At 43.5% G+C, this 10,885-nt stretch overlaps 1 protein-coding gene across 4 annotated transcripts in view; it reads right to left on the bottom strand.

Moving 5' to 3' along the window:
- ASAP1 (ArfGAP with SH3 domain, ankyrin repeat and PH domain 1) overlaps positions 1–8,475 on the bottom strand; it is a 146,834-nt gene extending 138,359 nt beyond the window's left edge. For 2 of the 4 annotated variants that reach the window (XM_048048676.2, XM_066990742.1), the window contains exon 1: positions 8,144–8,475. The gene's annotated coding sequence lies outside the window, so the exon portion shown is untranslated. The remainder of the gene's footprint in view (positions 1–8,143) is intronic. The other 2 variants (XM_066990747.1, XM_066990743.1) reach the window with 2 other exon arrangements.
- Positions 8,476–10,885: the final 2,410 nt, after the last annotated feature.

Below are 10,885 nucleotides of genomic sequence, written 5' to 3' on the forward strand. Positions count from 1 at the left end.
ATAGCAACAGGTGTCTTTCACCTAACTCTTGTTGCTCCTAAAGCTATTCAGGTTTGCATGAACATGGAGAGAGGACTTTGGGGTGATGAAAGCCACAAAGGCACCCTGCTACTCCTAGGGGAAGGCTTTCAAATGGCAGAATGAAGGGTGTGTGGCTGCTTGTGGACTTGTACCTCCTGGGTGAATTTAGCTCTGGGTATAATGAAATACAAATGCTTGTTAAAGCTTTTCCCACAGGTTGTGGTGGGCACAGTGCCTCACTTCCATGGAAGTTCTGCCTTTCCTTCTGTTTTTTCTCACAGTAGATGTGACTTTTTCTTTGGGGAGGAGGTAGTCAGAGATAACAAACTGTTTCTTTCTTCTGCTTATCTGCCTGTTTTCATGAAATATGTAGCATTTCAGTCCTCTGTTCCTCCATCAGAATTGACTGAAGGGGTTCAAAATCACAGAGGGGCACACAGTGCAATTGCCTCAGCCTCGTTTATAGAGACCAGACTACAAATGTTGCAGATTTCTCGGTAACACATTATTTAAATTATGTTTCAATTATCAAAGTCTCTATGATTTAAGGGTTTTTATTTATTTATTTGTATTTTTCCTCCCAGAACATAAAACACAACAAGAATGTGATTGCCTTCTATTCTTTTAAATGGTGACTTCAACATCCAGCATCATGTAAAAACATTATCTAAGACTCCTTGTTTTCCTAAGCTTCAGCCTGGGGTCATGTCCCCTCTTGTGCATATCTATTGTAGGAGTTTATCTGTAAACCCAATTCTCTTCCTCAAGTTGCAGAGATTGAATGACTTTTGCCCTGATATGACTCATGGGACATGGGTCTACTTCAAATCCCAGCCCTGAGAAGGAGACACTTAGGACCTAGGGTCTCTTCTGGTTGTTTGGGAAAGGAATCAGTCTAAAATGGGCAGAATTAATCTTATAAATCATCCTTCTGGCATGGAGGTTTCTTGCTAAGAGGAACTTCACAGTCAGGCTGTTCTCTGAAGGCAACGAAAGGAACGAATTGTAAGAGTTTGCAATATACCATGTACATATATCTATATACTACGCTACAGTGGCAACAGTACAATTACTATTCTGAGGTTCCCAGGAATTCTAGGAAGAAAAGCATAAATCACAACTGTCAAGTGATTTCTCTAATTCAGACCAGGTGCCAGGTAGGCTGTCATGTGGCTCCAGCGTACAGGAGCAAAACACGACTTACAATCACCTTTTTATCCTTATTCCTGCCGTTACTGACACCCATTATTTCTAATATTCTCAGTGGTATGGAAATTGGTTTCAACTGAACCCAATCCCATTTCACTGTCTAGGTGGTGAGAAAAAATGCCAGCTGTAGATCATCTTGTGTTAGATGTAGATTTTTAACCCCAGCATGACCAACACAACAACACATGGCTCCTTCTCAACCACAAGCTCATAAACACAGAAAATAAAATGATAAAGTATAAATGACTCATGAGGTCTGGGATTCTGGCTGACACCTACCTTACCATTGATTAAATCTGGAGTCAGATTATGACATTAATCTAGGACAAGTGTAAGATCAAAATTCTACCTTGGTGGCTGATAAATAATTTAATGTAGAATTATAATATCCGTTAGTTTTAATAAAATATTTTCAGAAATTACCAAGGTAGAGATCCCCTTTGTTCATGAATATAGATAACTACTGAATTGTAGGAATTTTGGATCCTGACAAGCTTTGCTAAATACTCAGCTACTAATTATGAACAGAAATAAAAGGACACCTGCTGAAATAATTATTAAAGGATATGCAGCTATGACCTGCCTCTGATCAGATGGATGGAACCAGTATCCTACACCAGCAGAGAATGCAATCTTCCATATTTTATGGGAAATGTACCATTAGGTAAATGATTATATCGGTAAAATTGCTAATTTGGGTGACTATTAAACAACTGGTTTTGAAAGCAGAAGGAAAGTAGCAATATAGTTACACTCTAAATTAGATGAAATAAATCTATACACTCCATGGTGCTGGCATAGATCTTATTTACCCACAAATAAATCTGGAATATTTACACAAAACTCAATTTGTAGCAGCACTATAAAGTTACTAAATAACTAAAAACCTCATGTAGGAGACTAGGATTGGACCCTGACTGTCAGTAATGATTTAACAGCTGTAAATTGAAGACATTTTTTTTCCCCATGAATTTGCCTAATTGCATTTTGAACTCATATAAGCTTTTTTTCATGGATGTTAAAAATGTCTATTAGTTTAAAGGAAAAATAACACAAATCCATGCTGCAAATGTCTATCCAAGACAAGTACAATGTAAGCATGGGCTTTGACTCCAGAAGTCTTTCAGATGAGGTCCTGGGAAGCTGGGATTTTAATCTGAGGAATTATCACTACATGTAGCCCTGTTCAGCTCTTGCTTCCTATGCGGATGTTGTCAGCCACTGCTGGACCAGGGTCTTGAAGCATTGGCTTGGATGGTTTTATCTTCTTATATGGAACCAGAGTATCATGCTAAGGCCTTGGTGTTATGCTGAACCTAGATACCAGAAGGCTTGTCCTAGTGCCTGAAATGTCCTGCTGCCTCGCAGTCTGGCAGTTCTGGCCAGAACAAAATTGTTTCCTGTGCATTGGCCAACTGCATTAAAAAGCACATGCAGCTGCACCAGCCTTGGCAGGAGACATCTCCCTCTTCCTGCCCCAGCAGTATGGAGGAGCATGTTGTCTGCGTGCCCTGCATTTCCCATCTGCACACTCCCTTCTGGCTGCTCCAGGGATGAAGGGGAAGAAAGTGGGAGTCAGCCACACTTCTGCTGCTGATCTGGGCAGTGCCATGCAGCGACTTGCCTGTGGTCACACCATAACTCAGTGCCAGAAGGTGGCTGTCCCGTGGCTGTCGTTTGGCCACTAACTAATGGCCGATTTCCTTCCTCCCCGGACTGGAGAATATAAATGGAGAAGGGCGCGTAGTTGCAGATCCTGCCAGGACCCTGGGGACACAGCTTGGTTTCCAGCTGCAATCCCACCCCAACCCATGCCACAAAGCCACAGCTCCAGCTGATGAAACAAAGAGGGAAGACCTGGCAAGGCCTCATTTGCCTTTTCTCCAAAGCAGGTTGAATTTTCAGCCTTAGGGCCTGACACCAATTGTCATTTTCTTTCCTAGAGTAAGGCCAATTCTGGTGATGGTACAGATGCAGTATTTTTACCTGCTGAATTAAAAATGAGGCTTATAGCTGGGTGAAGAAGATTAATTGAAGTTCATTATTTGCCCAAGTAACATTTAGAAACGTCTGCTTGTACTCAAAGATAGGCCCTCCTGGATATAGACTGGGGATGAACTGGAAATGAAGAGAAGCTAAAAACCTGAGATCTTCTGGGAGCTGCAAACTCACTGAATGTCTCGCATGGGTCTCCTCCAGTGGGGAAATGTTGCAATCTTAAGCTCCATTGGTTTCTTTAAGCACCAAATCCTTTAAAACTGGACATTACGTACCCCGACAGCTCTGTCCTGACAAGTGCTGCGACACACACGGACGCTGGGCTGTTTGCCCCCACAGACGCAACCGTTCCCATCCCTTCTGCGCACATCCTCCCTCCAGCCTTTCCTCCCTGCCCAACCAATTCAGGCCTAGAGGGACAGGAGAGCTCCGCTGGGGCATTTTTACCACCCCAAGCTACAGCAGTGCTGCTCCTTGCTGCCTTTTCCCCAGCGCCTCCTTGAGCCTCCTTCTCCAGGCCTACGCTTCCCTTGGAGATCACCCTAAGGTCCCAAGCATGCACTGCTTCGCCGCAAAGACCCCCCCAGTTTGTTTGTTATTTTTCCTCCTGATTTATTTATGAAAGCTGCGTGCCGAAATGCTCTCCCGCTGGCTGCCACCTCTTTTCTCTGCTGTGTGCTTCCTGCTGGGTGTTTCGCCCTGACACACCAATACAGACGTGAAACACGACATGGGGGGGACATCTGCCCCGTGCTGCTGTGCATCGACAGCAGAGAAGCTCCAAGAGTCACAACCTTCTTTTTTTTTTTTTTTTTTCCCTCTTCACAGGAGTATATTGCAGGATGTACAGGGCTTCCTGCTGCAGCCCCCTGCGGCCCGCAGCCCCCCGCTCTCGCTAACACCACCGCAGTCTGCAAACGTTTAAAGGCAGTTTCTTCGGAGTTAGCCACATGCTTCGAATTGTTATGTGGTTAACCGCCAAGAACAAACCCCCACACAAATACCTACGGATCGACTTGCTCGAGCCAGGGTGGTAGCGGTGGGGGTGGAGGCGAGGGGGGGCTTCCTTGTTTCACTTTTGATGAGAAGACAATCGAGTTTTCTTGACTTTTCCAAGCTGCCAGCAGCAGCCGCATCACGGTACTCACTGCTTGTTGCTGTTTCCACATTTGTTCACGTTTACAGCTGATGAAAGGAGCCTTGTTCAGCAGCCCTGGTCTTGTATGCCAGGGGCCACATCCTCAGCTTGGTGTAAATAATTTTGCCTGGTGAATGGGAATGGAAAATGCGACTTCCTCTACGTGAGCACTGTGTGAATGCAAAGCTGGGAGAAGCCTTCTGTGCTTTGACATCGCCCTATCCCATGTCCCTTAACTCTTATAAAAGCTGAATGCTTTTCTGCTGACTCACAGAGGCAGATGGGTTTTGTTATCTCCAGCCGAGATAAGGGAGAATACAGGGAAAGCATCACTGCCTCTCCGGCTTTGTGGTTCAGGGGTCCAAGTGAGGACCCTCAGTGTGGATGGAGCTTGCCTTGTGGGTACCATGTGGGAGGAGAACCAGGCTGGATGGGGCTTTGAGTAGCCTGGTCTAGTGGGAGGTGTCCCTGCCCGTGGCAGGGGGTTGGAATTAGGTGATATTTAAGGTCCCTTCCAGCCCAAACCATTCTGTGATTTTGTGTGTTCAGTGGGAGCAATACCTGTTCCAGGATGAGCCCTGCCGCTTCCCATCCTTGCACTAATCAGTGTCTGAAATAATGGGGCCTGGCATCCTTCCCTCCCCACCTGGCACCCTCTCCCTCAAACACTGCTTCTCCCTGAAGCACAAGAGAGAGCCTTAAAGCCAAGGGCAAAGAGAAAAAAAATGCCCCAAAACAAGAACACTCCTCCAAAATCCTTGGAAATTCCACTGTGCCTACTTAAGTCTTCTTGAATTATAGAATTATATAATGACAGTTCCCTTTGCTTGTATTTCCATCTGCTCATGTTGCACTCATGAGAGTGGACCCAAATGGAAATACAGATAATCATTTTGCCATGTACCTAACTTTAAGATCCACCTAAAGTTCATTTTCATTTATAAAATGGCTGACAAAAGACCCTACCAGGTGGCTAGAAGAGGCTCAAGGAAACAATTTTAATCTAAAAGTGATCAGGTAAGGAATTGCATTCTTTGCTTTTTCCAGAAAATGGCGTGGAAAGGAGGGGTTAAAAACTTACAATGTGGGGAATAATTTCAGGGAAAGTGGCTTAGTTCCTCTTGTCCATTCATCATCTGAGCAGAGAAATATCACTGCATGCATGAAGTTAGCTCTGCAGGACTCTCTGCCTGTCAAAACTGTTTATCTGCACTTGCCAACAACAGCAAGAAAGGCAGGAGGACTGGCGGCCGTGATGGTGAATGAGTTGGACACATGTGGAGAAGGTGCACGAGCTGAACTTCCTCACTGATGCAGAAGAGATAGAAGAAGAAGGGAAAAAATGTGAGGTATCTAACTGTAGAGAGTTTAACAGTGCAGTTAGTTACCAAAAAAAATGGTCTTTTGCCACATTTCTCCGTGGGCAACTGAACAGATAGGTCTTCGTGTCCAATCAGCCGTAATGCTGCTGAAGGTATGGGGACAAATGCCAGCAGAACCAGCTGCTGGGGGGTACTGGCCCATGAACATATGGCAGTGGGGAGCTGAGCTGGTAATATTGCATTTAGATAATACAGAACTAATGTGATAATCATTTATTAGGGCACTATTCAATGCTTGGTGCAGTTATATAAAGAGGTACAAAAAATTCCCACAGTCTAAATCAAAGCAAGCCTTAAACCTTTGTGAGGGCTATTCGGACAAAAAAAAAAAAGAAAAAGAAAAAAAAAGGGGGGGGGGGAAGGGAAGCGAATTCACATTTATAAAAAGAAATCCGCACACAATGAGCTGAAGGTTGTGCTTCTGCACTTCCTGGTCTGGGTGTGAGCAGAAGAGGAAATACCAAAATACCACCAGAAAAAACTATTCCCACAGCATTTCCAACCTGACTTAAACCAGAAAGCTCTGACCATCCTGCACAAAAGAGGGAAAAAAGCAACTGAGCCAGTCCCAAGGCTCCTGCTGATCAGGCAGCCAACCACATTTCCAAAGCTAGGAGATCTGGGTAGACCTAGAGAAGTCTTCACGTTTCCCCTCTGTCTTCATCTGTACTCTCTATTTTCTGCAGTTCACTGCTCATTAGTGATGTTCTGACTCTTCTGCCAGCTTTGAGAGGAGCACGTTTCTGCTTTGGCCACTTCAGTCGCAGCCATGGACAGAGCACAGCCATGAGACAGGGCACCAAGGTCTGGTCTACCTCAGGTGAGGGGCTCCTTGTCCTCTCTTTCAGTTTTTGGGGAATTCCCCACACTGAGAATACACACCTATGTACACAGCAAGAACCAACATTTCGATGCATAAAATACCATCGGTTTCAGTGTTGCCCCATGTTAATAATTAAAATCGAGTTCCTGAAGGCTTGCAGGCAAAAAGACACCAGTTCGGTCTGGCTGGTATCACACAATCCTTCTGCTGATACTGAAGAAAAGCTTGAAGAAGAGCAGCAGGATCACATTCAAAGGGTTGTGCAGAAACCCAGCACACAGGGCAACTATTAGTTTAAAACTTCAAATTTGGAAGCTCTGGAAAGAATTTGGAAAATGCATTTTTCCCTTTATTGGTATAAAAAAGTAAGGTATTTTCTCCTGCTAAACCTCAACATTTTAAATGAAGATTGATGTGCACTATTATATGCTAGAGTTCAGGACATTTTCAGTAGTCTAATGAAAATCAGAGCTAAAGTAGAGAAAGCTGTTTTCATTATATACGTTTCCTAGTATCTAAGCACTTTCTGAAACAAGATTTTTCCCTAAAATTAGAGAACCAAGTCCCTGGAACAGGTCCAAGGAGCAGCTCAGGAATGTGCAGTGCAACCACAGCCTCCAGCTAAGGGACACAACAAAAGCTGCAACAGTGATGATGCTTTATCTTCCACATCTGACTACAAAAACTCTTCCATGGATGCCAGCAATGAAATCTGATTCAAAGAGGTCTGAAATGAAGATTTTTTTTTTTCTTTTCAAAGCTGACTCACTGATTTTCAGACCAGGCGACTTGTTGCATTTGTGACCATGGTTTAACTAAAAACACCTCAGGCTAGCAATATTGCTGCCATGGGCTCTCGCATCCAAAAATGAAGTTAAAACCTTAGCGAAGCCTCATGTTTGAATACAGCTTTCCAGTTTGGAGCAGCACAGCACTCAGCATTTTCCCTCCAACAACGAAAGCCCCTTTCTGGCCTCCCGGAACATTGCTGCAGAAAATATGCTTTCACTCCTACTGCAAACTTATTTAAGAGACAATAGGAGAAATAGTTATCACATGGGTTTTTCTTCAAATTTAAAACTGGATCAACAATAAAACTTAAAAGACCAAGGAAGCATACAATGACACTCATAAAATGATCTTTTTCTTTTACGATTAAATTTCATGGAGATTGAGTTCTTGCAATTTGCTACATGTGGCCCCAATTCTGCAAGCCTTCCCTTAATATGAGCTCTTTTAAAAGCCACAGAAGTTGTTTATGTGAGTAGAAGTTACTCACATGGGTAAGAACTGGCAGAATCTGGCCTGACAGATTTTGCTACGGTAAAGTTTACCTAGATGTTATCTAGGCTGTAGAGCAGTGTGTATTTTTAGCAATGAAAAATGGACTTTTTTTTTTTTAATTATTATTATTTTTTAAGAAAAGTTTTACCTTCAGCTACACCCCTCTGCTTTTTTTTTTTTTTTTGCAGTTTGCCCAGCAGCCACACTCAGTGGCTGTGCTCAGCCTTTGTCCTTGTCCGAGAGCTGTACGGGACTGAGCACCCTCCCAGCCGATGCCCTGTAACTCACCAGGACTTGTGCAGGCTGAATTCCCATTCCAGATTTGCTCCTCAAACCTAAGGCCATTGTTCCATCTCAAACTAAAACGTATTCTCCCATGGGCAGCTGTAAAAGACCATTTTTCTTCAAGTTTTATTTCCACAAAAAAAAGAAAAAAGAAAAAAAAAAGAAAAAGTCAAATAAAACAAAATTAAAAACAAAGCAAAACAAAACAAAAACAGGAAATCCAATGCACGGCGAACCCAGAGTTCTGCAGTCTAAGAGTGTTGATCTGCATCCATAAATGTCCTGACCGGTGAGGAGACACAGGCACTACAACTAGAAAGAGAGCAGGAAGGAAAGCCTACCATGTGAGCAAAGTGAAAAAAAAAAAAAAAAAAGAAGTTTAAAAAAAAAAGTGAGAGAGAAAAAGGTCTGCTCAGTGGACAGCACTTGGGCTGATAGCAGGGATTTCAGGAAATCCAAACACTCAGACAGGAAATCTGAACACTGGATAAACACACCATAATCTCCACAGATACAGCTAACGTGGTGCCTCTCCTGTTAACCCTTCGCCTGCCCGTGGCGGGGGCTGCAGCCAGATATGCGATGCCTTGTAACACAAACTGCCCGGGGGGGCTCGAAACTCCGAGCCCTCCTTCCCCTGCCTAGCAGCAGGGAAAGGAGGGCTTGCATCCAACCTTGCTGCTCCGGCATCCTGTTTTCCTCCCTTTGTTCCTAGATACTGATGCTTTAGCTAAAAAGTGTATGATTTTTAGGTAGGGTTTCCTCCTCTGAGATGGAGGTGATATTGCACTCGGTGCACACTCTGTGCCATCAGCTGTGGCTACCTGGGACTCCTTGAACCAGTGTTACCTCGCTCTCTGCTTTTCCCCCCTCTCTTTTGCTCTAAGACAAGAGTTATGTGTCTGTCTGTGGGACACTTGCAGGCTGCCAGTGATGATTTACTGTAGGGTTGGTGCAGAATGAGAGGGAAGGGAACCTCCAAAATTAGAGGGAGAGAGGTCTTAAAGGAGAAGGGGAGTCTGAAAACTCCCTTTGTGGTATTTTGCCAAGGAATTTAGGATTGAACTCTGCAGTCCTTAGCAAAATTAAGATGAAGCCTGTTTGGTTGCTTGTTTCTAGCGAATAGACTCTCTGTCTTGTGTTTCACTTCCCAACATTAAGAACACTGCTTTATTTTTTGTTTGAATCTACTTAATTGATTTCATGATTTCTACAATCTACCTTGGTTGAACTATAAATGTAAAGTCTTTGTTAGCTACAGTAGAAAAGGAAAGCAATAGCACTTCCTATCAAAATAGATGTAGAACTCCTTGCTCCCAAAGATGTCATTCATAAAGTGAAGTTTTTGTTGGAGTTGTCCCATTGAAATCCAAAGGGCTATGAGCGCACACAGAAAACTGAGCCCCAGGGTTTTTGCAGGACGCGGACTGCTGTGTTTTTGTAGGAGGACAATTGCAGGCTTCACCACTTTTCAGAGGTTACTTACTCCTAAGGCAAGGGCCCACTTCCAAAAACGTGGCTTCTTTGTAAAAATTGACTCCACTTTTTTGACACAGCCCCGACTATAGCATATTAGAAAGAAAACCCAGTGTCTTCAGATTTTCTGGTTCTCCTAGGACCTAATGATTAAAACAAACTAGTATCTTGAGTTTCATGTGCCCGTTTGCTAGAGAAGTATTTAGATACAGTGGTAATCTCCACTGGCCGGTGCCCTGGCTCAAGGCAAAGGCAATTAGCTCCTCTGAAATAGCCTTAACTTAAGTCCCACTTGCAGCATGAGCCTATATAATTTTTTAGGGTACTCACCAGGAACAAAATATGAGCACTAGAGGCAAACAATTCCTTCAGCACTTTCTGCTAATTACGGCAGGTTTCTGCTTCTTATTTCAAAGAGAGAAGCTCTTGTAAAAATAGCATGGATTACAGTGTTCCCTGAAAGTGGCCAGGTTTGGAAATCATGCCTGGTCTACTGAGATAGGTTGTGTTGGCCAAGTGGTGCTGTGGGCAGCCTGGCAGCAACGCTGGGGTGGAAAGTGGGGATTTGGGGGCATCTCTGCCTCAGGAAGTCTGCTCTGGTTTCCAGTTGAGTTCTAAGTCAGGACACAACTTCCAGGTTGGGTCCTCTCATTCCCAGTCATCCTCCCACTACTTTTCAGGATGCGTGAGGCCAGTGATGGAAGTCAGTCCCTACAAATGCAGCTGGAGCGCTGGCGGCAGCATCTGTGCAAGTGGCTGGTAGAACAAAGGCTTTGCTTTAGAGGCATGAAGTCATTCCCTTTGCCTAGCACGTGCTACATGAAACAAGTACCAAATGGTTGTTTGATGATGTCAGGAGAGAACTGGTGGAAAAAACAGGGAAAAATTAAAACATCTGAGTTTTTTTCCCTTCCCATGTATTTTGCCAGTGAGCTATTTCAGTTATTCACTTTTTTTTCCAAAGAAGTTTTTCTGTTTTCACTTTTTCTCACCTTCCCTCTTGCATTCTCCTTTTAGTTCCACTTTTCCCAGTAGCAAAAGGAAAACAAAAACAGAGAAAAAGAATAAAACACAGCCTTTGTTTTTCAGTTTAACTGGAAAAAAAAGAGAAAATATTCATAACCCCCCAAAATATACATTTTAAAAAATTGCCTTTTAAGATTAAGAGACTTTTCATTTGAAAACATTCAAGCAGCTCTACAGAAGAAGAGCTGGGGGAAGTGGGATATAATTTATTACCACTAACATCTGCTGTAAATCAGTTAGAGG

This window comes from Anser cygnoides, chromosome 2 (assembly GCF_040182565.1).
Source record: "Anser cygnoides isolate HZ-2024a breed goose chromosome 2, Taihu_goose_T2T_genome, whole genome shotgun sequence".
In the NCBI taxonomy this organism is placed as follows: Eukaryota; Metazoa; Chordata; class Aves; order Anseriformes; family Anatidae; genus Anser; species Anser cygnoides.